The 27,407-nt window shown below is 38.3% G+C and overlaps 1 protein-coding gene across 2 annotated transcripts in view; it reads right to left on the bottom strand.

Annotated features, from left to right (window-relative positions):
* Positions 1-27,407, bottom strand: part of RPS6KA6 (ribosomal protein S6 kinase A6) — a 145,279-nt gene that overhangs the window by 7,239 nt on the left and 110,633 nt on the right. The gene's annotated exons all lie outside the window — the stretch shown is intronic.

Here is a 27,407-nt window from a genome sequence, read left to right as displayed (position 1 = left end):
TTATAGTGAAACAGTTTTAAACATGTTAAATTATGTAATACTTTTAAATAAACTATTTCTACCAAACATCATTTAGAGAAAGGAAAGTAAGCACTCTGTAAAAACATTTTCTAATATAGAAACAAAATTAACATTAGTGAACTTCTCATCAATAGCAGAAGCAGTGAAAACTAAGTACTCTTAAGTAGTAATACCAGATTCTGAAGATTAAGGTGATAGCTTGAAACTATTTAAATAAATAGGGCAGCCAATCAAAAAACACTGGGAAAATTCTGAATTGCTTCCAAGTGCTTCCCAGATCAGGCTGCCAATCCCTGTAAGTTAGCCTTTGCTTGGCAAAGGAACAAGAGCTTTTTTTTCCCCTTTTGTTTGAGAAAATTCAGAAACTCGAAGGCAGCAGTAGTTAGGATTCAGACTAACCTCGTAAATAATGAGGGGGCTACTTCCAAAACTAAGGAGAAAGTGTTCTCCAAGTAAGTCCTGAGAATGGCAAACAGATGGGTTTGTTTCTGACCTTACACTTGGAAGATCAAGGTTAAGGGTAAGCTCTGCATTTGTGGTAGCTGCCCCAGTAGAAAAAGCCAACCTACTCTCCTAGTGGTGGTCTGGGCCCTGGTACCAGCCCTATGGGTTACTCCAGCCAAGAAAGCACTAAAGGTCCACCAGCCACTCACTCTGCCTGAGCTACAATCCTAATCCCAGGCACATGGCTGGACCAATCTTCTCTGATTTCCACAGGTACACCTGGGTGTTCTTTTTCTGTGTTAAGATATTCTGAAAATAGTTTTACTGTAGCAGTACCTTAAGGCACTACTGTTAAGTTAGTTGTAAGCTTTTGTCTCCCCCTTGCTAGCCTACAATGTATTCTCAATAAATATTAGAACTAACGAAGTTTAAGTTCCTCCTCTTGCTTTCAGTACCCTTCTCGACTCTTCACTAACCTATCCCTTCAGTCTTTACACAATCCTTAGCATGAATATGATGACCTAGCCAAGTAACCTACTTCCCATACTCCAAAAATTTCCTTTCTACAGATGAGAGATAAATACCTGCCCCCCAAAACTAGTGGTAAATTTCTGGCCTCCAGTAATGGAATTCCTTCCATCAAAGTCACCTTTTACTTCTAAAAGAAATCAAATAGATATTCCTATTATGGTCCCTGCCAAGGATCAACAGGAAGTATGACCTATTCAAAATAGATAAAAATATCTGTTCTAAGTGTCCTTCTTGGTAGCCAATGGTAAAGCACAGTTGGGAGGCCCCTGCTTAGATGTAACTGCCTTCAATAAGCCTTCCTTGATACCTATGCCTAGGTATGGCACCTCTCACTCTTCCTACCTCTGTGACTGCACTGACCACATTCTTAAAATGCCCTTTTAAATCCGCAGTCTTACCCCACTAAGATCTTTAAATGAAGAGCCTAATCTTCAATTACTGTGTTTCCAGCACCTAAGAGCATTCCTGGTAAACAGTAGACATTTAATAAATACTTATTGATAATAAGTAAGTTAAGCCTCTGTTACACTGTACCTCAAAGTTTAAGTTAAACTCATATGAAAATAAAACTGAAAATTTTTTTTAAAAATTAGGTAGTAAATTTATGTGGTAAATCCCATACAACACAATCTTGCATTGAATTAAAGTTTACACCATTTACCAATCTTAATATGAAAATATAGTCATCTAAGTGGAAACTGGGAAACCAGTATTTCCCACATATTATTAAAATAAATTTTCTAATGCATTTGCTTAAAGCTGAAATAAATTGAAAAACTATTGCTTTAATAAATAAAATTGTTTTTTCATAAAGTATACTGGGAAAAGAACACATGCAGAAATAAGTGGAAAACTGATACCAGAAATAAGCTAACAATGAATTATTTCAATAAAACAGACTTAAGCAAGTAATCACAAAAATGATAAAATTTCCACAGTCCCCTTGGACTTCTGGCCAAGATGAAATAGCAGGGTCAGGATTTACCCAACCACTTGAAACATCCCTCAAAAAAATATAAAACATATGACACAAAAGCTTTCAGATCAGCAATGGTAAACAAATCAGGTGAGCTTTCCACCTTGAGAGAGTTTATACACTGCTATGCAAATAAAGAAAATCCAGGAACAGCCTGCAGATTTAAGTTAAGAAACAACTCAGAATCAGAGGAGAATAAGCCTGAGAAAGTAAGAGGACTGAGTACAAGAGAAATAACAGGATCAGAGAAAAACCGAATTAGAGATGAAGAGGGTCTTTTTCAAGCGTTCATTGGATTACTCATAAGCATGTTTGAGGAAACAATTGAAGGCCTTGAAAACTACCTGAAAAGATTGGAGGGAAATCATAACTTATACAAGTGGGACCCATAAATCTATATAATTATATGTCATTTAAAATTTTTCTTTATTTTTCTCATGATTAGAGGTTCATATTTAGAGAAAATTCATTTTTATGCTCTTTTAGATAAGAGTCTTAAAAAATGCCTTTGCCTCTTGTTTAGACATAATTTATTTGCATGCTTTACAAAAACAATGAATCAAGATGCTACCAGGAAAAAAAGTACTTATGCAAGGTTGAGAATACTGCCTATTTTTTTTTTTTTTGCAGCAAATTTACAGAACAGTAAGACAACGCATGTTTTCTCTCACATGTGGAAGCAAAAAAAAAAAAAAAGAAAAGAAAAGAAAAAAACAAGTGGATCTGAATGTAAAATAGTGACTACTAGAGGTTGGAAAGGGGATGCAGGATACAGGGAGGCTAGACAACGGGTACCAAAACACAAAACACATTTAGATGGAAGGAATAAGTCTTAGCATTTCACAGCATAGTGGTGTGAATACAGTTCATAATAACCTATTACACATTTTATGAAGAACTAAAAGACACTCAAACACTCCACATGAAGGTGGGAATACTAATTATCAAGACTTGATCAGCACACATTGTATAAATGTCTTAAAATATCACACTGGACACTATAAATTTGTACAATTATTACATATCAATAAAATATTTATAGGATGTTAAAAATAAAATTATATAAAATAGCAGGCATACAAAAGACAGGAAAATATAATGAGGAGAAAAACATAATCAAAACTGATCCAGAACTGACAAATGTTAGAATTAACAGAAAAGGGGGGGCACAGCATTTTGGGGCAGCATGTTAAGCTGCCATCTGCAATTCCAGCATCCCAAATGAGTACAGGTTCGAGTCCTGGCTGCTCCACTTCTGATCTAAAATGCACCTGGGAAAGCAGTGAAAGATGGCCCAAATATCTGGGCTTCTGTCACCCATGTGGGAAACCAGGATGAAGTCCCTGGCTCCTTGCTTTGGCTTGGCCCAGCCCTAGTCATTGCGGCAATTTGGGGAGTGAACCAGCAGATGGAAGATCTCTCTTTTTCTGTGTGTCTCTCCTTCTCTCTCTGTAATTCTGCTTTTCAAATAAATAGTCTTAAACAAAAAGAATTAGCAGACCAAGGCATTAAAACTGTTTTAAAATTCTATTCCAAATTTTAAAAGTAAGACAGAGACGTTATAAAAAGATTCAAATCAAACTTTTAGAGATTAAAAACTATAATGTGAGATAAATGTGTAAATTTGTCAGAAAAAAAATACTGGTGAAAATCCAGCAATAGACACTACACAAAATAACACAAAGTATAAAACAAACAAGCAGAAGAGCACAGTAACAGTGAGCTCTCGGACAACTTCAAATCACCTAAACTATAAATACAATTGGAATTTCAAAGGAAAGAGGGGGAGAAAAAAGACTGAAGAAATAATGCCCTTCCAAATTTCCATATTTGATGAAAATCAGAAGCCAACCAATTCAAGAAGTTCAATGATGCCCAAGTAGAAAAAAAGAGGAAATTATATAAACTCACATCAAAACCAAATTATCAAAATCCAAGATGCAGAGAAATTGATAAAAGCAGCCACAGGAGTAAAGAGATATGTTACACATAGTGAAACAAAGAGAAAAATAACAGCAGACTCCTTGTAGGGGGAAAAAAAGTGAAAAGACTTTCGAGCTTTCAAGACTTTAAAGTATTGAAAGAAAAAATGTCAACCTAGAATTTTATGTTGAATAAACATATCTTTCAAAAACAAAAGTCAATGTTACCAGATACAAAGAAGGTAATTTTATAATGGTAAATGGAATAATAAATCAAGAGGACAAACTTATATACAATGTCAATGCTCATTTAAGAAACAGATAACCTAAACAGCCACATACCTATTCAACAAATTTAATTTATGGTTAAAAATCTCTAACAAATAAAAATCCAGTTATAAATGGCTTTATTGCTAAATTTTAATAAACATGTAAAATGAGTAACTAATTATAAATAACTCTTCCAGAAATTTAAAGAGGAAGGAATATTTCCCAATTCATTTAATGAAGTCAGTATTACTATGGTTCCAAAACCAAACAAAGACATTATAAGAATAGAAACAACAGATCAATATCCCCTTTGTACATAGATGGAAAATTTTAATAACATATAATCTATCATGATCAAGTTGCATTTATCCTGAACACATAAAATTGCTTTAACATTTGAAAACTAATCTGATTCCAGTATGTATCAATATAATCCAAAGAAAAAAAATCCATGTGATTACTTCAATACAAAGATAAAGCCTTTGACAAAATTCAGTATCAATTTGTCTTAAAAATTTTCATCAAACTAGCAACAGAATGAATCTTCATCTACTTAAAAGTATCTACGTAAAACCTACAGCTAATATTATCCTTAAAGCAGAATAATGATTCTTACTCAAGATTAGCAACAAAACAATAAAATCTGCTTGTTCACTTCTATAACACAATAGTGGAAGTTCTAGACACTCAAATAAAGAAATATAAGCCAGGCGTTGTGGTGTAGCACACTCAGTCACTGCCTGGGACACAAGCATCCCATATCAGAGTAATAGTTCGAGTCCTGGCTGTTCCATTGCCCATCCAACCTCCAGCTAATGCACCTGGGAAAGCAATGGAGGAAGGTCAAAGTGCTTGGGCACTGGTCACCCATGTGGGAGACTGGGATGGAGTTTCAGGCTCCTGGCTTTGGCCTGGCCCAGCTTTAGCCACTGCAACTATTTGAGGGAGTAAACCATGGATAGATGTCTTTCTGTGTCTCTCCCTGTCATTCTGCCTTCAAAATAAATAAAAATAAATCTTAATAAAAAGAAAAGACATCCATATAAGAAAGAATGAATTATAACTATCACTAATGATATCTATGTTGAAAAACTAATAGAATCTATAAAAACTTACTAGAATTAATTAATGAGTTTAACAAAATTGTACTACACAAAACCAATATCCAAAATAATTATATTTTGGGGCCAGCGCTGTGGCTTATCAGGTAAAGCTGCCGCTTGCGGTGCCGGCATCCCATATGGGCGCTGGTTCGAAACCTGGCTGCTCTACTTCCGACCCAGCTGTCTGCTGTGGCCTGGGAAAGCAGAACAAGAGAGCCCAAGTGCTTGGGCCCCTGCACCTGCATGGGAGACCCGGAGGCAGCTCCTGGCTCCTGGCTTCAGATAGGTGCAGCTCTGGCCATTGCGGCCCATTGGAGAGTGAACCAGTGGATGGAAGACCTCTCTCTCTCTGCCTCTCTGCCTCTCCTTCTCTCTCTGTGTAACTCTGACTTTCAAATAAATAAATAAATAAATATTTTTTTAAAAAACAAAATAATTATATTTTTACATACTGGAAACAAAGAATAGAAAAGAAAATATAGTGACAATGCTATCTATTGTTAATATTAAAATAGAGAATACTTGGAGAAAATATACAAAAGATATTCAAGACTTGTATACTGAAAACTACAAAACATTATTGAAAAAATTAAATATCTAAACAATTGGACAGTAATCTCAGTCCTGTTAAAATGTGACAATAGTTCCAACAGCATTTCATTCAAAAATCCTAGTAGGCTTTCTTTTCTTCAGTGGAAATTGAGAAGTTGATTCTGAAATTCATATGGAAATACAAAGGAACTACTATAGAAAAAAATAAAAGCCAAACAAACAAGCAAAAATCCTCTGGGGCTGGCATTGTGGTACAGTGGGTTAAGTGGCTACTTGCAATGCCCAAAATCCTATACTGTAGTGCCAGTTCTACTTCCAGCTACTTCTCTTGCAATCTAGCTTCCTGCTAATGCACCTGGGAAGCAGTAGGTGCTAGCTCATGTACTTGAGTTCTTGCCACCCAAGTGGAAAACCAAATAGAGTTGCTGGCTCCTGGTTTCAACCTAGCCCAGCTTAGCTATGGCCTTTAAAGGAGTGAACCAGCTGATGGATGATCACCCTCTCTCCCTGTCACTCTGCCTTTTAAACAAATAATATGAATTAAATATTTTATGCTAAAAAAAAGGAACTGAAAAAAAGACTTTTTAAACAGCCTTTATCTTGGCTGTTGAGGAACATTTTTTTAACATGATTTTCTGAACTCTGTACTTACTATACGGTTAATCTTATGTATATAAAGTTAACTGAAAATAGGTCTTAGGAAAAAGAAAGAATGGGAATAGGAGAGGGAGGGTGGGAAGAAGCATAATGTTCCTAAATTTGTATTTATGAAATGCATGAAGTTTGAATATAAGTTTGAAGTATAAGTAAAACATTTCTGGGAAAAAAGTAAACAGCTGGAAGACTAACAGTATAATAATCCCCATTATCCACAAGGGATATATTTCAAGACCCCCAGTGGATGGCTGAAAACTGTAGACAATGCTAAACAATACATAGTTACACTATATTTTTTCTTATACATACATACCTATGATAAAGCTTAATTTATAAATTATGCACAACAGGGAATATGATGGCATAGCAAGGGCTTCCCCTTTCAGAGTTCTGGTTTGAGTCCTGGCTGCTCCACTTCTGATCCAGCTCCCTGCTAACATGCATGGGAAAGCAGAAGGTGGCCCAAGTACTTGGGGCCCTGCCTCCCATGTGCAGACAAAGATGGAGATCCCTGGCTCCTGGCTTCAACTTGGCCCAGCCCTGGCCATTGTGGCCATTGTGGCCATTTGGGGAGTGAGCCAGTGGATGCAAGATCTGTCTGCCTCTCCCTCTCTCTCTGTCACTCATTCAAATAAATAAATAAATATTTAAAAAATAATTTTGGAAAGACTAGCAACTAATAATAAAACAGAAAAATTATAACAGTAGAGTACAATACAATTATGTGAATGTAGTCTCTCTCCAAAATAATTTTAAAGATTTATTTATGATTTATTGGAAAGGCAGAATGAAGGAGGGAGAGACATAGATATCTTCCATCCACTGGTTCACTCCCCATTTGGTCACAACAGCCAGGGCTGAATCAGGCAGAAACTAGGAGCCTAAAACTCCATTCAGGTCTCTCATGTGGGTGGGAGGGGCCCAAATACTTGCTCCATCTTCCACTGTTTTTGCAAGCATATTAGCAGGGAGCTGAGCAGTAGCAGAGTAGCTAGGACTAGAACCAGCTCTCTGCTATGGGATGCCAGTGTTGCAAATAGTGGCTTAACCTGCTGGGCCACAATGTTGGCTCAAAATATCTTATGGCGAAACACTAATCTTTCTTTTTCTTGTGATGATGATGTGATATACAATCAAAGCCTACAATATAAGATGATGAGATATCATAATACTCTGAACAATGTACAATTTAAAACTTATGAATTATTTATTTGTGAAATTTTCCATTTAATATTTTCAGACTACAGATAGGAGGAGACTACTGTACCTAATTTCAAAACTTAATTATAAATCACCACTAATGAGGACAATGTGGTAATGATGTAAAGATAGACAAAAAAGGTCAATGAAACAGAAAGAGAGAACAGAAAAAGAACCATGCATAATTTGGATGGCTGATTTTTCATAAAGGTACAGATGCAATTCAGTGGAAAAAACAGTATTTTCAACAAGTGGTACTGGAACAACTGGATATCCACATGGAAAAATGAGCTTTGCCTATACTTTGTAACATATGCAAATATTAAATCAAAATGTATCACAGACCTAAAGGTAAAACTCCAAACTATAAAACTTCTAAAAGAAAATATACAAGAAAATGTTTGAAATCTTGGGTAAGAAAAAATTTCTTACTATAACATCAAAACCACAATAGAGGAAAAATTATGAAATGTTGTTCTTCATCGAATTAGAAACCTCTGCCCTTTTAAAGGGCTATCCACAGACTGACAGAAAACATTTGCAAAGCATAGATCTGCCTGTCATAAGGCCTAAATCCAAAATATTTTAGAAACTCTCAAAACTCAATAATAAGCAAATAATAACAAAAACATAAAAATGAGGAATATAAAAGAGAAATGATGGCAAATAGGCATGTGGAAAATGATGAACATTAATAACTAGGGAAATACAAATTAAAACCACTATGAAATATCATTATACTTTTTTAAGATTTTATTTACTTATTTGAGAAGCAGAGTTACAGAGAGAAAGGTCTTCCATCAGCTGGTTCACTCCCCAAATAGCTGCAACAGTCGGCTGGTGTTGGGCCAATCCGCAGCCGAGAGCCAGGGTGTCCCACGTGGGTGCAGGGGCACAAGCACTCAGGCCATCCTCTACTGTTTTCCCAGGCCATAGCAGAGAGCTTGATCAGAAGAGAAGCAGTGGGGACACGAACCAGTGCCCATATGGGATGCCAATACTGCAGGCAGAGGCATAGCCCATTACCCCACAGCGTGGGCCCAAATTACAGACATTTTTTTTTTTTGACAGGCAGAGTGGATGGTGAGAGAGAGAGACAGAGAAAGGTCTTCCTTTTGCCATTGGTTCACCCTCTAATGGCCACCACGGCTGGCGCGCTACGGCCAGCGCACCGCACTGATCTGAAGCCAGGAGCCAGGTGCTTCTCCTGGTCTCCCGTGAGGTGCAGGGCCCAAGCACTTGGGCCATCCTCCACTGCCTTCCCGGGCCACAGCAGAGAGCTGGCCTGGAAGAGGGGCAACCGGGACAGAATCCGGTGCCCCGACCGGGACTAGAACCCGGTGTGCTGGCGCTGCTAGGTGGAGGATTAGCCTATTGAGCCGTGGCGCCGGCCATAATTACAGACATTTTTAAAAAGCTAAAATTAAAGCAAGAGTGGGCATTTGGTGCGGCAGTTAAAATGTCTATTAGGATGCCTGCATTCCCCACATTGGAGTGCCAGGGTTTGAGTCCTGGATCTGTTTTCAAATCTAGTTTCCTGCTAATGTACATCCTGGCAGGCAGCAGGTGATGCCTCAAGTGCTTGGGTCCCTGGCACCCACATGGGAGAGAAATTCCAGACTCTTGACTTCAGCCAGGCTCAGCCCTTGTTGTCACAGCATTCACGGAGTGAACCAGCAGGTGGAAGATCTCTCTCTCTCTCTACCTTTCAGATAAATAAAAATAAATAACCTTTAAAAAATTAAAATAGAATGACCATATCTACTGTTGGCAGATACGGAAGAACCCAAACTCTCAAACACTATTGATATGAATGTGATTGTTTCTTACACAATTGAAAATACTCATATGATCCAATCATTCTGCTTCTAAGTACTGACACAAACACTTATACACAGACATTCATAATAGCTTTACTGGCAATATCATAAAACAATATGCAATCTCAAAATGTCCATCTGCATATAAATGAATGAACTGTGGAGTATCCATAAAAAGGACTAATTTCATAAAAAGGAACAGACTGGGGCTGGTGCTGTTAGCATAGCAAGTAAAGATGCCCCCTTCTGTGGTGCTGGCATCCCATATGGGTGCTAGCTGGAGACCTAGCTGCTCCACTTCAGATCCAGCTCCTGGCTCATGTGCCTGGAAAAGCAGCAGCAGATGCCCCAAGTGCTTGGGGACCCCACACCCACATAGGAGACCCAGATGAAGCTCCTGGCTTTAGATCAGCCAAGTTTTAGCTATTGCAGTCATTTGAGGAATGAACCAGTAGATGGAAGATCTTGCTCACTCTCTAATTCTGTCTTTCAAGCAAATAAATCTTAAGTAAAAAAATACAGACTTGTCCTATTCAAAACAAGTAACATGTGAATGATAAAGAAAGAACTTTTTAAAAAAAGGAATAGACTATTGGGACGGCGCCGCGGCTCACTAGGCTAATCCTCCGCCTTGTGGCGCTGGCACACCGGGTTCTAGTCCCGGTCAGGGCGCCGGATTCTGTCCCGGTTGCCCCTCTTCCAGGCCAGCTCTCTGCTGTGGCCAGGGAGTGCAGTGGAGGATGGCCCAAGTGCTTGGGCCCCGCACCCCATGGGAGACCAGGATAAGTACCTGGCTCCTGCCATCGGATCAGCGCGGTGCGCCAGCCGCAGTGCACTAGCCACGGCGGCCATTGGAGGGTGAAACAACGGCAAAGGAAGACCTTTCTCTCTGTCTCTCTCTCTCACTGTCCACTCTGCCTGTCAGGAAAAAAAAAAGGAATAGACTATTGATATACTCCAGTAACATGGTGAATCTCAAAATAATTATGATATATGAAAGAAACAAAAACAAGAGTATAGATTTATTATTCCATTTATAAATATTTCTAGAAAATATAAACTTGCAGTGGGGCTATACTATTGTTGCTAGGGAATAAGAGGGATGGAATTTTAAGAATCAAAGATGGAAGAAAGGAAGGAATACAAATGAGCATGAGGAAATATTTAAGGATGATGGATATACCCATTATTTTGATTTTTGTGATGATTTCCTGTGTGTATGCATGTCAGACTTTAAATTTTATATTTTAAATATATGCATTTGATTATGTATCAATTATACCATACTACAGTTGCTTTTTTAAAAAATATAATGACCCAGCCAAAAGAACAAATCCCTCTATACTGACTCATCAAAGTATATTTCAGGAGAGCTTCCAAGATGGTGGAATAGGGAGGGAGCTTATTGCTATAGTCTAGAATATAGTTTTAAAAATGTGGATGGGGCCGGCGCTGTGGCACAGTGGGTTAACACCCTGGCCTGAAGCGCCGGCATCCCATATGGGTGCTGGTTTGAGACATGGCTGCTCCACTTCCAATCCAGCTCTCTGCTATGGCCTGGGAAAACAGTAGAGGATGACCCAAGTCCTTGGGCCCCTGCACCCGCAAGGGAGACCTGGAAGAAGCTCCTGGCTCCTGACTCCTGATCGGCGCAGTTCCGGCTGCTGTAGACAGTTGGGGAGTGAACCATCGGATGGAAGACTTCTCTCTCTCTCTCTCTTCATAATTCTTTCAAATAAAAATAAATAAATCTTTAACAAAATGTGGAGAGTGCAGTCTCAGGGAAGAGTTAGGGAGAAAATGGCAGAGGAAACTCTACACAAATTAGAGGGACACAGTAGACCTACATGGAGGGCATGGACACTTTACAACTCTGGACCTCATTAGCTAAGAGCCTATGCACCAGCGTTGGAGAGTAAGGCGAGACCAGACTGCAGCAGCCCAAGCCACTGGTGACAAAGCTGCAGGAAAAGCCTAGAAGGAACCCAGTTTGGAGCCCCGTGGGCTGAAAAACTAGAGAATAAAAAATATAAGGGACATGTTTCTCTCTCCCCTATTACCTTACAGTAGCATCCTGTAACGAGCCAATAGAGCGGGAAACATTTTGGACATATGTAACAGCTGTGCCAGCTTGTGTCTGGACCCAGAAACCAGCCAAGTGGAGACTCCTGACTCTGGTGGAGAGAACTAACAGACGGCTGGGTGCTCATGACTGTGGGAGGCTTCTGTGCTGGTACTGCAGAAAAAAACTAAGGCTGTGAGGGAGGACTCACAGTGTAGCTGGGACTTTGGGCAGTCACTGTGGAAGACTCTACACGCTCAGGGCTCCCTGGTTACCTGGTGAGGGGGACATTGCTGGGGAATCTGAGCTTACACTGAGGACTGCACAGATCCTTTGTGTGGTCCTTGGGGCAGTACAGACAAAAATTATGCCCATTGGGGCTAGCACTCAGGCACTGGTCACCTTTGAGGAGAGGAGCTCAGCTGAGCAGAATAAACCTCCCTTCTGAAAAAAAAGGAGATCTACCACACCAAACCTGGGTATGTCACCTAAGACATGCCCTTCACCCTGGAGAACTGAACAGAGCTCACTAGCCACACCTGCCACTCACCTGTAGATATTCACTGAAAGAGGACACTCCACTTATCTACAGTGGCATAGTACAAAGAAAAAAGCTGCCACAGTGGAAAAAAAAAAAAGAAACCATTGAGTATCTCCACAAATGCCAAATGACAAACGCACCAATTCAAGAAACAATAATAAGGAAGACAACATGATGCCCCCAAAAAGAACACTTCAATACTAGATTGTAAAGATGATGAGACTGAAGAAATGCCAGAAATGGAACTCAAAAAATGGATCATAAGATTACACAGAAGTAATCAGAAGGAAATGCATGAAATAATGAAATCTGTACATGACATGAAAGAAACTTTCTACCATGAAACTGAGATCTTAAAAAGAAATCAAAATGAAATGAAAAATTCAATAGAACAAATATAAAAATGCAGTGGAAAGCCTTAAAAACAGAATTGGTGAAACAGAAGAAAGAATATCTGATGTAGAAGACAAAGCACAGTCAGACCAAAAACAAGAAGAGGAAATTAGAAAACTAGAAAACACTGTTGGGAATCTATAGAATACTATCACATGACCCAACATACGGGTTACAGGAGTTCCTGAAGGTGTAGAAAGAGAAAGGATTAGCAGGCCTTTTTGGTGAAATAATAACAGAAATTTTTTCCCAATTTGGAGGAAGAAAGGGACATCCAAGTACAGGGAGCACACAGAACTCTTTAATAGACATGACCAGAAAATATCATCACCATGACACATTGTAATCAAACTCTCCACAGTAAAACATAAAGAAAAAGATTCTAAAATATGCATGAGAGAAATGCCAGACTACTTTCAGAGGATCTCCAATTAAGACTCATGGCATACTTCTCATCAGAAACCCTACACACTAGGAGAGAATGGCAAGATATATTCCAAGTCTCAAGAGAAAACATCTGTCAACCCAGAATACTATACCCTTCAAAGCTCTCATTTATGAATAAAAGTGAAATAAAGACCTTTCATAACAAATAGAAATTGAAATAACTTGTCACCACCTGTCCAGCCCTACAAAAGATGCTTAAAGATGTGTTGCACATAGAAACATGGTCATCACTACAAAACAAGGTGAAGTCTGAAAATCTCCCAATAAAAGTACAAAGGAAATTCAAAGTAAAAAATAGGAATATTTTTTGGAAAAATGGCAGTGCAAAGTCATTACTTATCAAGTCACCATGAATGTAAATGGCCTCAACTCTCCAGTTAAAAGACAAAGACTGGCTGAATGGATTAAAAAACAAAACCCATCTCTTTGCTGCCTACAAGAAACACATCTCACCACCATAGATGCACGCAGACTAAAAGTGAAAGGATGGAAAAAGATATTCCATGTGAGCAGAAAACAAAAAGGAGCTGGTGTGGCCATCCTAATATCAGAAAAAATAGACTTTAACACAAAAACTGTTAAAAGAGACAAAGAAGGGCACTAAGTAATGATTAAGGGGTAAATTCAACATGAAGATGTAAGCATATATGCACCTAATTACAGGGCAACTGGCTATTTAAAAGAAATTTTATGGGATCTAAAGAGAGACACAGACTACAATACAAAAGTAATGAGAGACTTCGATACCTCACTTTGAGCAATGGAGAGATCAACCAAATAGAAATTAGCAAGCAGCGTTAATTGACACTATAAACCAAATGGACCTAACAGATATCTAAAAACTTTTCATCATACAGTTACAGAATATACATTCTTCTCAGCAGTATATGGAACTCTCTCCAGGACAGACCACATTCTATGCCATAAATCAAGTCTCAGCAAATTCAAAAAATTCAAAATTATACCATGCATCATCTTGGACCACAATGCAATGAAGGTGGAAATCAGCAACTAGAGAATCTCTAGAGTATAGGCAAACACATGGAGACTGAACAACATGCTCTTGAATGAACAGTGGGTCATGGAAAAAAATCAAAATAGAAATCAAAAAAAGTTCTGGAAACAAATGAAGACAACACAATATATCAAAACTTATGGGATACTGCAAAAGCAGTGTTAAGAGGAAAGTTTATAGCAACTGGTGCCTACATCAAGAAATTGGAAAGGCACCAAATAAATGAGCTATCATGCATCTCAAGGATCTAGAAAAACAACAGCAAATCAAACCCAAAACTAGTAGGAGAAAAGAAATAATTAGAGAAGAATTTAAAAAAACTGAATAAAAAATACAATATATCAGCAAAAGAAAGAGCTGTTTTTTTAAAAAAAAATTAAACAAAATTGACACACTATTGGCCCAACTAACCAAAAAAAGGAGAGATCAATAAAATTAGAGATGAAATCAATATAATTAGAGATGAAAAAGGAAATGTAACAACAAACACCACAGAAATAAAAGAATCATCAGAAATTTCTACAAAGAGCTATATGCCAACAAACTGGGAAACCTAGATGAAATGGACAGATTTCTGGAAATATACAACCTACCTAAATTGAGCAGTAAAGACACAGAAAAGCTAAACAAACCCATAACCAAGACAGAAATTGAATCAGTAGTAAAGACTCTCCCAACAAAGAAAAGCCCAGGACTGGATAGCTTCACTGCTGAATTCTACCAGACATTTAAAGAACTAATTCCAATTCTTCTCAAGTTCTTCAAAACAATTAAAAGGGAGGGAATCCTCCCCAAATCTTTCTATGAAGCCAGCATCTCCTTAATTCCTAAACCTGAAAAAGATACAACAGAGAAAGAGAATTACAGACCAATATCCCTGATGAACATAGATGCAAAACCCCTCAACAAAATTCTGGTCAATTGAATTCAGCAACACATCAGAAAGATCATCCACCCAGATCAAGTGGGATTTATCCCTGATATGCAGGGATGGTTCAACATTTGCAAATCAATCAATGTGATACATGACATTAACAAACTGCTGAAGAAAAACCGTGTGATTATCTCAATAGACACAGAGAAAGCATTTGATAAAATACAACACCCTTTCATGATGAAAACCCTAAGCAAATTCGGTATAAAAAGAACATTTCTCAACATATTCAAGGCAATTTGTGACAAACACAAGGCCAGCATCCCATTGAATGGGGAAAATTTGGAAGCATTCCCACTGAGATCTGGTACAAGACAAGGATAACCACTCTCACCATTGATATTCAATATATCCTGGAAGTTTTAGCCAGAGCCATTGGGCAAGAAAAAGAAACCTTAGGGATACAAATTGGGAAGGAGGAAGTCAAACTATCCCTATTTGCAGATGACATGATTCTATACATAGGGGATCCAAAAGACTTCACTAAGAGACTATTGGAACTCATAGAAGAGTTTGGTAAATAAGCATGATATAAAATCAATACACAAAAACATACAGCCTTTGTATACCCAGACAATGCCACAGCTGAGAAAGAACTTCTAAGATCAACCCCATTCATAACAGCTACAAAAAATATCTTGGAATATATTTAACCAAGGATGGCAAAGATCTCTATGGTGAGAAATATGAAACATTAAAGAAAAAAATAGAAGATACAAAAAAATAGAAAAAATTTTCCATGTTCATGGATTGGAATAATCAATATTATCAAATGTCCATTCTTCTACAAGCAATTTACAGATTCTTTGCAATACCAATCAAAATACCAAAGATATTCTTCTCAGATATAGAAAAAATGATGTTGAAATTCATATGGAAACACAGGAGACCATGAATAGCTAAAGCAATCTTATATAACAAAAACAAAGCTGGAGGCATCACACTACCAGATTTCAAGACATACTACAAGGTAGTAATAACCAAAACAGCCTGGTACTGGTACAAAAACTGATGGTATAGATCAATGGAACAGAATAGAAATGCCAGAAATCAATCCAAGCATCTACAACCAACGTATATTCATCCAAGGAGCTAAAACCAATCCCTGGAGCAAGGACAGTATCTTCAACAAATGGTACTGGGAAAACTGGATTTCATGTAGAAGCATGAAGCAGGACTCTTACCGGACACCTTTCACTAAAATCCACTCAAAATGGACTGAAGACCTAAATCTATGTCCAGATACCATCAAATTTTATTAGGGAACATTGGGGAAACACTACAAGAAATCGGCACAAAGAATTCTTGGAAAAGACCGCAGAGGCACAGGCAGTCAAAGCCAAAATTAACAAATGGGATTGTATCAAATTGAGAAGTTTCTGTACTGCAAAAGAAATACTTAGAAAAGTGAAGGGGCAACCAATAGAATGGGAGAAATTATCTGCAAACTATGCAACTGATAAAGGATTAATAACAAAAATACAAAGAGGTCAAGAAACTCTACAACAACAAAACAAACAATCCAGTTAAGAGATGGACAAAGGATGTAGACATTTTTCAAAAGAAGAAATTCAAATGGCCGACAGACACATGAAAAAATGTTCAGGATAACTAGCCATCAGGGAAATACAAATCAAAACCACAATGAGGTTTCACCTCATCCAAGTCAGAATGGCTTTCATTCAGAAATCAACAAACAATAAATGCTAGTGAGGATGTGGGAAAAAGGTACCCTAATCCACTGTTGATGAGAATGTAAACTGGTAAAGCTACTATGGAAGACAGTATACAGATACCTCAGAAATCTGAATATAAACCTACCATATGGAATTTACCAAAGGGAAATGATATCAGTAAATAAAAGATATATGCACCCTCATGTTTATCACAGCTCAATTCACAACAGCTAAGACATGGAATCAACCTAAATGCCCATCAACTAAAGACTGGATAAAGGAATTATGGGGTATGTACAGTATGGAATACTACACGGAGGTAAAAAACGAAATATGGTCATTTGGAACAAAATCAATGAATCTAGAGAACATCAAACTTAGTGAAGTAAGCTAGTCCCAAAAGGACAAATACTATATGTTCTCCCTGATATGTGAGAGCTAATAGAACACTTAAAATCTGTAGAAGTGAAATTGATACTTTGAGAAGGGATGACTTGAGTTGCCCTTGTCTTGACTGTCAAGGAATAGTTGTAACAGTTTTGTTTTTTTTTTCATTTTTTTTCTTCATACTATTTGTTTAACACTTTACTTAACATAGCTAATCATATGTGTATGAAGTCTATTGAGGATGGACCACAGTAAAAAATAAGAATGGGAATAAGACAGGGAGGAGGAAGTTTGTAACTGTAAAGCTGTACAGTTCCGCACACATTCCTATGGACTTACTTCTAAGAGTACAGTTTAAAAACTTGTGGAACACCAAATCCCACTAAGATGGAAATGTTAACATGATCATATTAAGTATTAAAATGAACATATAGATAAGATTGTTAAAGAGATCATATAAATAGGAACAAGTGTCTGGTAATAATAATAGAATGAAAAAGGAGAGAATGTTCCAACATGGGAAGCAGTCCACACAGCAGACTCATAGAATGACAACTGCTTCAGGTAACCCTCTGACCTCAGAATCAGCCTTTAAGCCTTCCTGGTCTAGCTGAAAGGCCCACAAGAGCATTTCAGGCATGGAAATCCAAGACACCATGGCAAAAAATGTTCTACATGAAGGATCTCATGTTCTACATGAAGGACCCCAGCAGAAAGAAGAGGCCATCAAAGGAGGATGTACTTTTCTCTGAAGGGAGGAGAGAACTTCCACTTTGCTCATGGCCTTGTCTAAATACTGATGTTATGGATTCAAAAGGCTTCCATAGCCTAGGCAGCTCATGTCAAGAGCCTAGGTTGATCACTGGTGTCATATATAAGAGTGTTACTTGTACCCCTACCTTACACCTTACACAAAAATCCACTCAACGTGGATTAAAGACCTAAATCTACGTCCTGACACCATTAAGTTATTAGAGAACATTGGAGAAACCCTTCAAGATATTGGCACAGGCAAAGAATTTCTGGAAAAGACCCGGGAGGCACAGACAGTCAAAGCCAAAATCAACTATTGGGATTGCATCAAATTGAGAAGTTTTTGTACTGCAAAAGAAACAGTCAGGAGAGTGAAGAGACAACCGACAGAATGGGAAAAAATATTTGCAAACTATGCAACAGATAAAGGGTTAATAACCAGAATCTACAAAGAGATCAAGAAACTCCACAAAAACAAAACCAACAACCCACTTAAGAGATGGGCCAAGGACCTCAATAGACATTTTTCAAAAGAGGAAATCCAAATGGCCAACAGGCACATGAAAAAATGTTCAAGGTCACTAGCAATCAGGGAAATGCAAATCAAAAGCACAATGAGGTTTCACCTCACCCCGGTTAGAATGGCTCACATACAGAAATCTACCAACAACAGATGCTGGCGAGGATGTGGGGAAAAAGGGACACTAACCCACTGTTGGTGGGAATGCAAACTGGTCAAGCCACTATGGAAATCAGTCTGGAGATTCCTCAGAAACCTGAATATAACCCTACCGTTCGACCCAGCCATCCCACTCCTTGGAATTTACCCAAAGGAGTTTAAATTGATAAACAAAAAAGCGGTCTGCACCCTAATGTTTATTGCAGCACAATTCACAATAGCCAAGACCTGGAACCAACCTAAATGCCCATCAATGGTAGACTGGATAAAGAAATTATGGGATATGTATTCTTTAGAGTACTATACCGCAGTAAGAAACAACGAAATCCAGTCATTTGCAACAAAATGGAGGAATCTGGAACACACCATGCTGAGTGAAGTAAGCCAGTCCCAAAGGGACAAATACCATATGTTCTCCCTGATCGGTGACAACTGACTGAACACCAAAAAGGAAACCTCCTGAAGTGAAATGGACACTATGAGAAATGGTGACTTGATCAGCATAGCCCTGACTGCTAATGGACAACTTAATACATTATCCCTCTTAGTAGTTTTTTTTGTCTGTTCTACTTAATATGACTGGTTTAATTCTGTAATTATCACACAGTTATTCTTAAGTGTTGAAAATTAACTGAAATGTGATCCCTGTTAAACATAAGAGTGGGAATAAGAGAGGGAAGAGATGTATAATTTGGGGCATGCTCGGGCTGACTTGCCCCAAATGGTAGAGTTGGAAACATACCAGGGGATTCCAATTCAATCCCATCAAGGTGGCATGTACCAATGCCATCTCACTATTCCAAGTGATCAATTTCAGTTCACAATTGATCATAATGAAAGGACTAAGAGTCAAAGGGAGCACATAAACAAGTCTAGTATCTGCTAACACTAACCGATAGAATTAAATAAAGGGGAGAGTGATCCAACATGGGAAGTGAGACACTCAGCAGACTCATAGAATGGCGGATGTCCTAAATAGCACTCTGGCCTCAGAATCAGCCCTAAAGGCACTCGGATCTGGCTGAAAAGCCCATGAGAGTATTTCAGGCATGGAAAGCCAAGACACTCTGGCAAAAAGATCTCTGTGAGTGAGATCCCAGTGGAAAGAACAGGTCTTCAAAGAGGGAGGTGCCTTTCTCTGAAGGGAGGAGAGAACCTCCACTTTGACTATGACCGTGTCTAAACAAGATAAGAGTCGGAGAACTCAAGGGGCTTCCATAGCCTTGGAAACTCATAACTGGTGCATAGGGAGATTACTGATGCCATAAACAGGAGTGTCAATTGGTAAAGTCAACAACAGGAGTCACTGTGCACTTACTCATCATGTAGGATCTCTGTCCTTAACGTGCTGTACACTGAGGCTTAATGCTATAACGAGTACTCAAACAGTATATTTCACTTTGTGTTTCTATGGGGGTGCAAACGATTGAAATCTTTACTTAATGTACACTAAACTGATCTTCTGTAAAAAAAAAAAAAAAAGAAATTATCAATTCCCAACTTGACTCTCACTGGGATTAAACATGACAATAGGTCTGATCTGATTTCATCATCATTTAAAAAAAATCATCTATTATTTTTCACTTTATGTTTCTGTGTGGGAGCAAACTGTTGAAATCCTTACTTAAGGTATACTAAGCTGATCTTCTGTACATTAAGATAATCGAAAATGAATCTTGATGTGAATGAAAGGGGAGAGGGAGTGGGAAAGGGGAGGGTTGTGGGTGGGAGGGACGGTATGGGGGGGAAGCCATTGTAACACATGAGTCGTACTTTGGAAATTTATATTCATTAAATAAAAGATTAAAAAAAAAAGAGTGTTACTTGTTAAATTAATAACAGGAGTCACTGTATACTAACTCCCCATGCAGGACTTCTATTCTAAATGAGTTGTATTACGAAAGCTAACTGTAAAACTAGTTCTCAGTTATTTTTGTGTGTGTGCATGAGTGTGCAAATTGTTGAAATCTTGACTTAGTATAGAGTTGGTCTTCTGTGTACAAAGTTAACTGAAAACGAATCTTAATGGAGAATGGTACTGAGAAGCAGAAATAGAGGAGGAGGAGGGGTGAGAGTGTGGGTGGGAGGGTGGGCAGGATGGGAAGAAAAACTATATCCTAAAACTGTACTTATGAAATTTGTATTCCTTAAAACATAAACAAAAAAGTATATTTCAACATATGTCACCTAAATAGATTAAACTAAATAATGAGAAAAAAATCCTACTCTACTCATCATTAAACCTTACATGACCTTTTCTACTTGCCCAAGAATTCATAGGTATTACTGAAAGGTACAGGTAGTGATAAAAGTTAGAGAATAAAAAATTTTAGGACATGAGCCTCTGCAAGTTTGAAAAATACTGCAATTCCTTAAATTTTACTCGTGGGGGGGCGGTCTTTATTGCTAATAGGAAGTTCAAAAAATTAACATTTGATTATCTTTCAGAGTGATTTATAAATTCTTAATGTCATCTAATACTTATTGAACAGTTACTAGGTACCACATATATAACCTGTTTTTATACACACCAACACACATACACATACACACACACACACAAGGTGTTTAATCTTTATAATAAACCTGAGGTATTAATATACTTTACTTTACAGTAGAAACTGAGGCCAAAGTGGTTAAGCAACATTCTTAAGGTCACATAATTAAGTAACACAGCGACGTTATACATCAAGGTAATCTAGAGTCATGTGCTTCAGTACTAAACTATATTACCTTTCATTTTTTCCTTATTAAACTCAATATTAATGCCTGAACTTTATATAAATATTATTGCTTTCTTTTTTATTTTTTTTAAGTTTTGTTTATTATTTTTAAAAGATTTATCATTTATTTGAAAGACAGAGTTACAGAGAGGCAGAGGCAGAGAGAGGGAGGGAGGTCTTCCATCTGCTGGTTCACTCCCTAAATGGCTGCAATAGCCGTAGCTTTGCCGATCTGAAGCCAAGAGCCAGGAGCTTCTTCCGTGTCTCCCACAAAGGTGCAGGGGACCAAGGACTTGGGCCATCTTCAGCTTATTTCCCAGGCCATATTGCTTTCATTTTTAAGGTAATAACTATTACGCAGACACAATTAGTTCTCAATGTTTACAGCATAAAGTCAACAAGTTCATAGAAAATATAAGTATCAAAGAAAACACTGTTCAAAAAAATCCATCTTCGTCATGAAACATAACATAAAGTTTTGTTGCATATTCACTGAACATATGTAACTGAAATTAAGTACAGTTAAAACTAAATTATATGGCCATTTACTTTGTCATGAAACCGGGAAAACGTGAGCTAGAACTATGCCAGGGAAACTGTGATATATGGTTGATCTAGTCAAAGCAAAAGGGCTATAATTACTTTTGATATAAAAATCAGCTAGGATATATAAAATTAAGGTACTTTCATAAATGCCCTACTCGTGCCTTAACATACAAATTGGTCAATTTATTTTTTGAGATAAAAACTGATTTCCAAAAGCAGAGTATTCTCTTGATGTACCACTCAAAATGAAAACACAGCAAATGCAGCCATAAAAAATGTATTAAAAGTATTATACTCATGACTTCCTGGGGAAAATATTAACAGAATATTGATTATGGATTAAAAAAATATGGTATACACAATGGAATAGTATCTGGTTAAAAAAGGACAAAGACCTTTCATTTGCAATAATATAAATAGAACCAGAGTATCTATGTTAACTGAGCTAAGCCAAGCACAGAAACACCAATGCCACATGATCTCATAAGCAAAATCCAAAAAGCTAATCTCTTAGAAGAGTAGAACGATGGTTACCAGAGGCTGGGGAGTGTAGTGGCATGGGAAGCATGGGAAAGGTTCATCCATGAGTACTAAGTTACAGTTAGGACAAAAAAGTTCTGGTGCGGCCAGTGCTGTGGCTCACATGGCTAATCCTCTGCCTGCAGCGCCAACACCCTGGGTTGTAGTCCCAGTTGGGGTGCCGGGTACTAGTCCCAGTTGCTCCTTTTCCAGTCCAGCTCTCTGCTGTGGCCCGGGAGGGCAGTGGAGGATGGCCCAAGTGCTTGGGTCCCTGCACCCGCATGGGAGACCAGGAGGAAGTACCCGGCTCCTGGCTTCGGATCGGTGCAGCACTGGCCGTAGTGGCTATTAGGGGAGTGAACCAACGGAAAGGAAGACCTTTCTCTCTGTCTCTCTCTCATTGTCTATAACTCTCTCTGTCTCTCTCTCACACTGTCTAACTCTGCTTGGCAAAAAAAAAAAAAGTTCTGGTGCTCTTCTGTACAGGAGGCTGACTACAGATGATAATGTACTAGGTATGCTTTTTCAAAATAAGCTTGAAATATTTTGAATGTTTTCACTACAATGTCAAATGTTTGAGGCAACAGATATGTCTACCCTGACTTGAATATTACATAATATATACAGGGATTGAAACATTACACAGTAACCCAAAAATATGATTTTTATTATAACTATAAAAATGAAAAATATGGGACCAGCACTTTGGTGCAGTGGATTAAGCTGCCGTCTACAGTGCAGGCATGCATTCCATGTGGACATCAGTTCGAGTCCCAGCTGCTCCATTTCTGATCCACCTCCCTGTTAATGTGCCTGGGAAAGCAATGGGAAATGGCCCAAGTGCTTGGGTCCCTGCACCAACATGGGAGACCTGGAAGAGCCTCCTGGATTCTGGCTTCTGTCTGGCCCAGGCCCAGACATCGGGGCCATTTGGGAAGTGAACCAGTGAATGGAAGATTTCTCTATTTCTCCTCCCTCTTTCTGTAACTCTTTCAAATAAATAAACAAATCTTTCAAAAATAGTTTATACTATCAAATGGCTTCATAGCAGATGTATCAACATTTTGCTACTTTCTTTCAAGGAAACTGAAGTAGTTTTAATGGGACTTAATTTATCTTACTTCATTTAACCTCCCTTAGAAATAAGTAGCAAGCTCTTTTTGACAGAATGACAAGCAGAGGATGGATGACACATGAAAGAGCACAGGTGTAATTATTTTAAGTAATATTCACTGAATTTTCTTGATAGCTAGGATAAGAGGAAAATGAGCTCACCACAGTTCACAGAAATCTGTCACTTCCATATGAATAATTTTTTTCATTTTTTGAAGTGGGTACTGGTAGTGATGGCCAATTTTTTAAAGAAAGATATTGAGATATAACAAGAATGATCACTTATGTATAATCAGATGAGTAGTTAGATAATCTAATTGGAAGAAAACCATTACTAATGAAAAATGACTAACCTAATCTATACTGTTCCTCAAAGATTTCTGATCTTTTTATATCCATTTTAAGGAAAAGCTACCAAAATTCAGAATATTTTGAAACAAAGATGGGAACAAAAATGTTCCTATTCTTACAGTAATCAGATAGCAAATTCATTAAAGTTTGGAATCTTACTGATTAGTAATTCATCACTCTGATCATAAGACTCAGATTAAACATTTTCATCAGTTATTACTCATTATTCATTATAAGCACTTTGATAAAATGTGTTAAAATTCATATTTCCTCATTATATAAGATGACATTCCAAAATGCTTAAACAATACCTTTTGCCTTGATTACAGATAACAACAAATATTCTTTCACAGTAAAACCAAGAGTAGAATTCTCATTGAATATGATACTGTATCTTCCTAGCATTGTTTATACAGTGTACTCTTTATCTAGTACAACTTGGCAAAAGGTACCTGAATGCTATAGTATTAGCAGTTCTAGATGAATTTCAATATAATGTTTTAACTGTAAAACTGCTCTACAGTATAGGTCATGAAAGGGGTAACAAAATTCAGAATTTTTAATTTTTATTACTATAGGAACAAACTGGGTCAATAATAACTTTCTTTTTTTTTTTTTGACAGGCAGAGTGGACAGTGAGAGAGAGAGAGACAGAGAGAAAGGTCTTCCTTTACCGTTGGTTCACCCTCCAATGGCCACTGTGGCCGGTGTGCTGCAGCCGGCGCACCACACTGATCCGAAGCCAGGAGCCAGGTACTTACCCTGGTCTCCCATGGGGTGCAGGGCCCAAGCAGTTGGGCCATCCTCCACTGCCTTCCCGGGCCACAGCAGAGAGCTGGACAGAAAGAGGAGCAACCGGGACAGAATCCGGCGCCCCGACCAGGACTAGAACCCGGTGTGCCGGTGCCACAGGTGGAGGGTTAGCCTATTGAGCCGCGGCGCCGGCCAATAACTTTCTTTTGAGTCTTCTTTTAGCAAGGGTTTATGGATCTTTCTCCTCCATTCCATCTATGAAACAGGCTAATAAACTTTATTCTTCTGCAAAATTTTCCCTAACATGTGTGGTGGATTGAAGAAAGTATTGGAATTGGGGCCGGTGTTGGGGCGTAGCAGGTAAAGCTGCCACCTATGACTCCAGCATCTCATGCGGGTGCCAGTTCAAGTTCCAGCTGCTCCACTTCCATTCCGGGTCCCTGATAACATGCCTGGGAAAGCAGCGGAAGATGACTCATGTGCTTGGGCCCCTGCACCCGTACAGGAGATCCAGAAAAACCTCCTGATTCCTGGCTCCTGGCTCCAGTCTGACCCAGCCCTGACATTGTGGCCATTTGGAGAGTAAACCAGAAAATGGAAGATCTCTCTCCTCTCTCTGTCACTCAATATATGGCCATGGATAAGTTTATCTGCAAAATGAACAGTAATGGACGAGATCTTTTCTAGTTTTAGAAATCTATAACTTATAAATACGTGAACAAAAGCATATTCTATTAAAAGCAACTTCAATCCAAAATGGGAAGGAAATATATAAAATCTCACTGCATATTTAAAATTTAGTCATTCACAACAAGACTATATTTGTTTTAATATAATAAATGAGAAAGACTTGTGAAAGTTAAGTATGCAAGGTAAACCTGAAGCAAAGATTAGTTCATGAAACGATATTCAATTCAATGTCCATTATGCTAGGTATGATAGGAAATGCAAAAAAAAAATGAATGTGAGTGGGAAAAACGAAAATGTACATAAATGAATATATGACAAGACAGAAAGTGATAAGTGCTCTTATAAAGTATATACAAAATAGTAACAGAAACAAATGCAGCCAAGAAAATAAAGTTGTTCTTTTTGAAGGAAACAAGGGGAAAGGTCATAGTTTTCCAATAAGAACATCTACTGGACAATAATTTGCTGGCCAAGGGTAACATATTTAAATAGATAGTTGGGCTTTATTTTTTTCAAATACAGAGTGGAACCATGGAATTTTCATAACTTTCTGGTTTCTTTAATTTTTGCTTTGTTTATGATTCTTTTCCTTTTCTCCTGAGACACAGGAATGGCAATATTCTTAAAGCCTAGAGTTTGGAAATGAGGATTTAGCAGAACTATTGTAGCAGTATGACATAAAACACTGGGGCTGGCAATGTGGCATAGTGAGCTAAGCCTCCACCTACATTGCCAGCATCCCATATAAGTGCCGGTTCGAGTCCCTGCTGCTCCTCTTCCAATCCAGTTCCTTGCTATGGCCTAGGAAGGCAGTGGAGGATGGCCCAAGTCCTTGGGCCCCTGCATCCACATGGGAGACCTGGAGAAAGCTCCTGGTTCCTGGCTTTGGATCTGCCCAGAATGGGTGTGATCACTGGGGAGTGAACCAGCGGAGAGAAAACCTTTCTCTCTGTCTCTCCCTTTCTCTGTAACTCTGCCTCTAAGATAAATAAATAAAATCTTTAAAAAAAAGACATAAAAAACTAATGTGATTTCCATTACTATCCCCACCCCACAACTGAAATGAACAACGTCTAAGAGCTCTGCATGGATATAAGGCAAATAGAATCATATTCTATATGCTTCTGCTGGTGTAATTCACCAATAGAAAAGAAGTAATCAAAAGTGAAAAGTAGCTCATATGTTGTTAATAATTAAGTAAAGCAATTATCCTAAAGTGACAACCAATGCTACAGTTCACATACCTAAAGGGCAGTAAGTGTAAGGGACTATGGACAAATGAACAGCAGATTATTTTCATGGCTTATTTAAAACAGACCAAAAATAAAACTGTTAAAATGTACAATAGATGGTTTCTTAAAAGGTAGTAATTGCTCCTCAAAAGTTTCAAAGACAGAATCATTGTCACTTAATCTATAGGAGGGAGTATTTGAACAATACCCAATAGCTTTTCCAATGTGAGTTTCTCCAAATTAATGAGACTAAAGAGGATATAAAAATAAAATGAGGGGCCAGCACTGTGGCACAGCAGGTTAACGCCCTGGCCTGAAGCGTCGTCATCCCTTATGGGTGCCAATTCTAGTCCAGGCTGCTCCTCTTCCTATCCAGCTCTCTGCTATGGCCTGGGAAACAGCAGATGGTGCAAGTCCTTGGGCCCCTGTACCCGTGTGGGAGACCCAGAAGAAGTTCCTGGCTCCTGGCTTCGGATAGGCACAGCCCTGGCAGTTGTGGCCAATTGGGGAGTGAACCAGCGGGTGGAAAACCTCTCTCTGCTTCTCCTCTGTGTAACTCTTTGAAATAAATAAATAAATAAATCTTTAAAATAAATAAATACATAAAATTGAACTTTAGTATGTACTATTCCTTGAGCACTAGACAGACTTGGATATAAAACATATAATACATGAACAATTGAAAATTTAGCCACAATCGGCAAAAACCCCAGCCTGTTTTAGCATTTTATTCACTTATTTAAAAAATAATTTTAATTGGGAGCCAGCGCAGTGCTGTAGCAGGTAAAGCCAGCATCTCATACGAGCACCGGTTCGAGTCCCAGCTGCTCCACTTCTGATCCAGCTCCCTGCTAAAGTGCCTGGGAAAGCAGCAGAAGATGGCTCAGGTCCTTGGGCCCCTGCACCCACATGGGAGACCCAGAAGAAGCTCCAGGCTCTTGGCTTTGGATCAGCCCAGCTCCAGCTGTTGCAGTGATTTGAGGAGTAACACAGCAGATGGGAAAATTTTCTCTCTGCCTCTGCCACTCCATAACTCTGCCTTCCAAATAAATAAATCAATCTTTAAAAAACTGTAATGCTTAACTCTTCATTAAAAA

Source organism: Oryctolagus cuniculus, chromosome X, assembly GCF_051225735.1.
Source record: "Oryctolagus cuniculus isolate XC-2025 breed Fujian yellow rabbit chromosome X, ASM5122573v1, whole genome shotgun sequence".
In the NCBI taxonomy this organism is placed as follows: domain Eukaryota; kingdom Metazoa; phylum Chordata; class Mammalia; order Lagomorpha; family Leporidae; genus Oryctolagus; species Oryctolagus cuniculus.
This window is presented reverse-complemented; position numbering and strand designations above follow the sequence as displayed.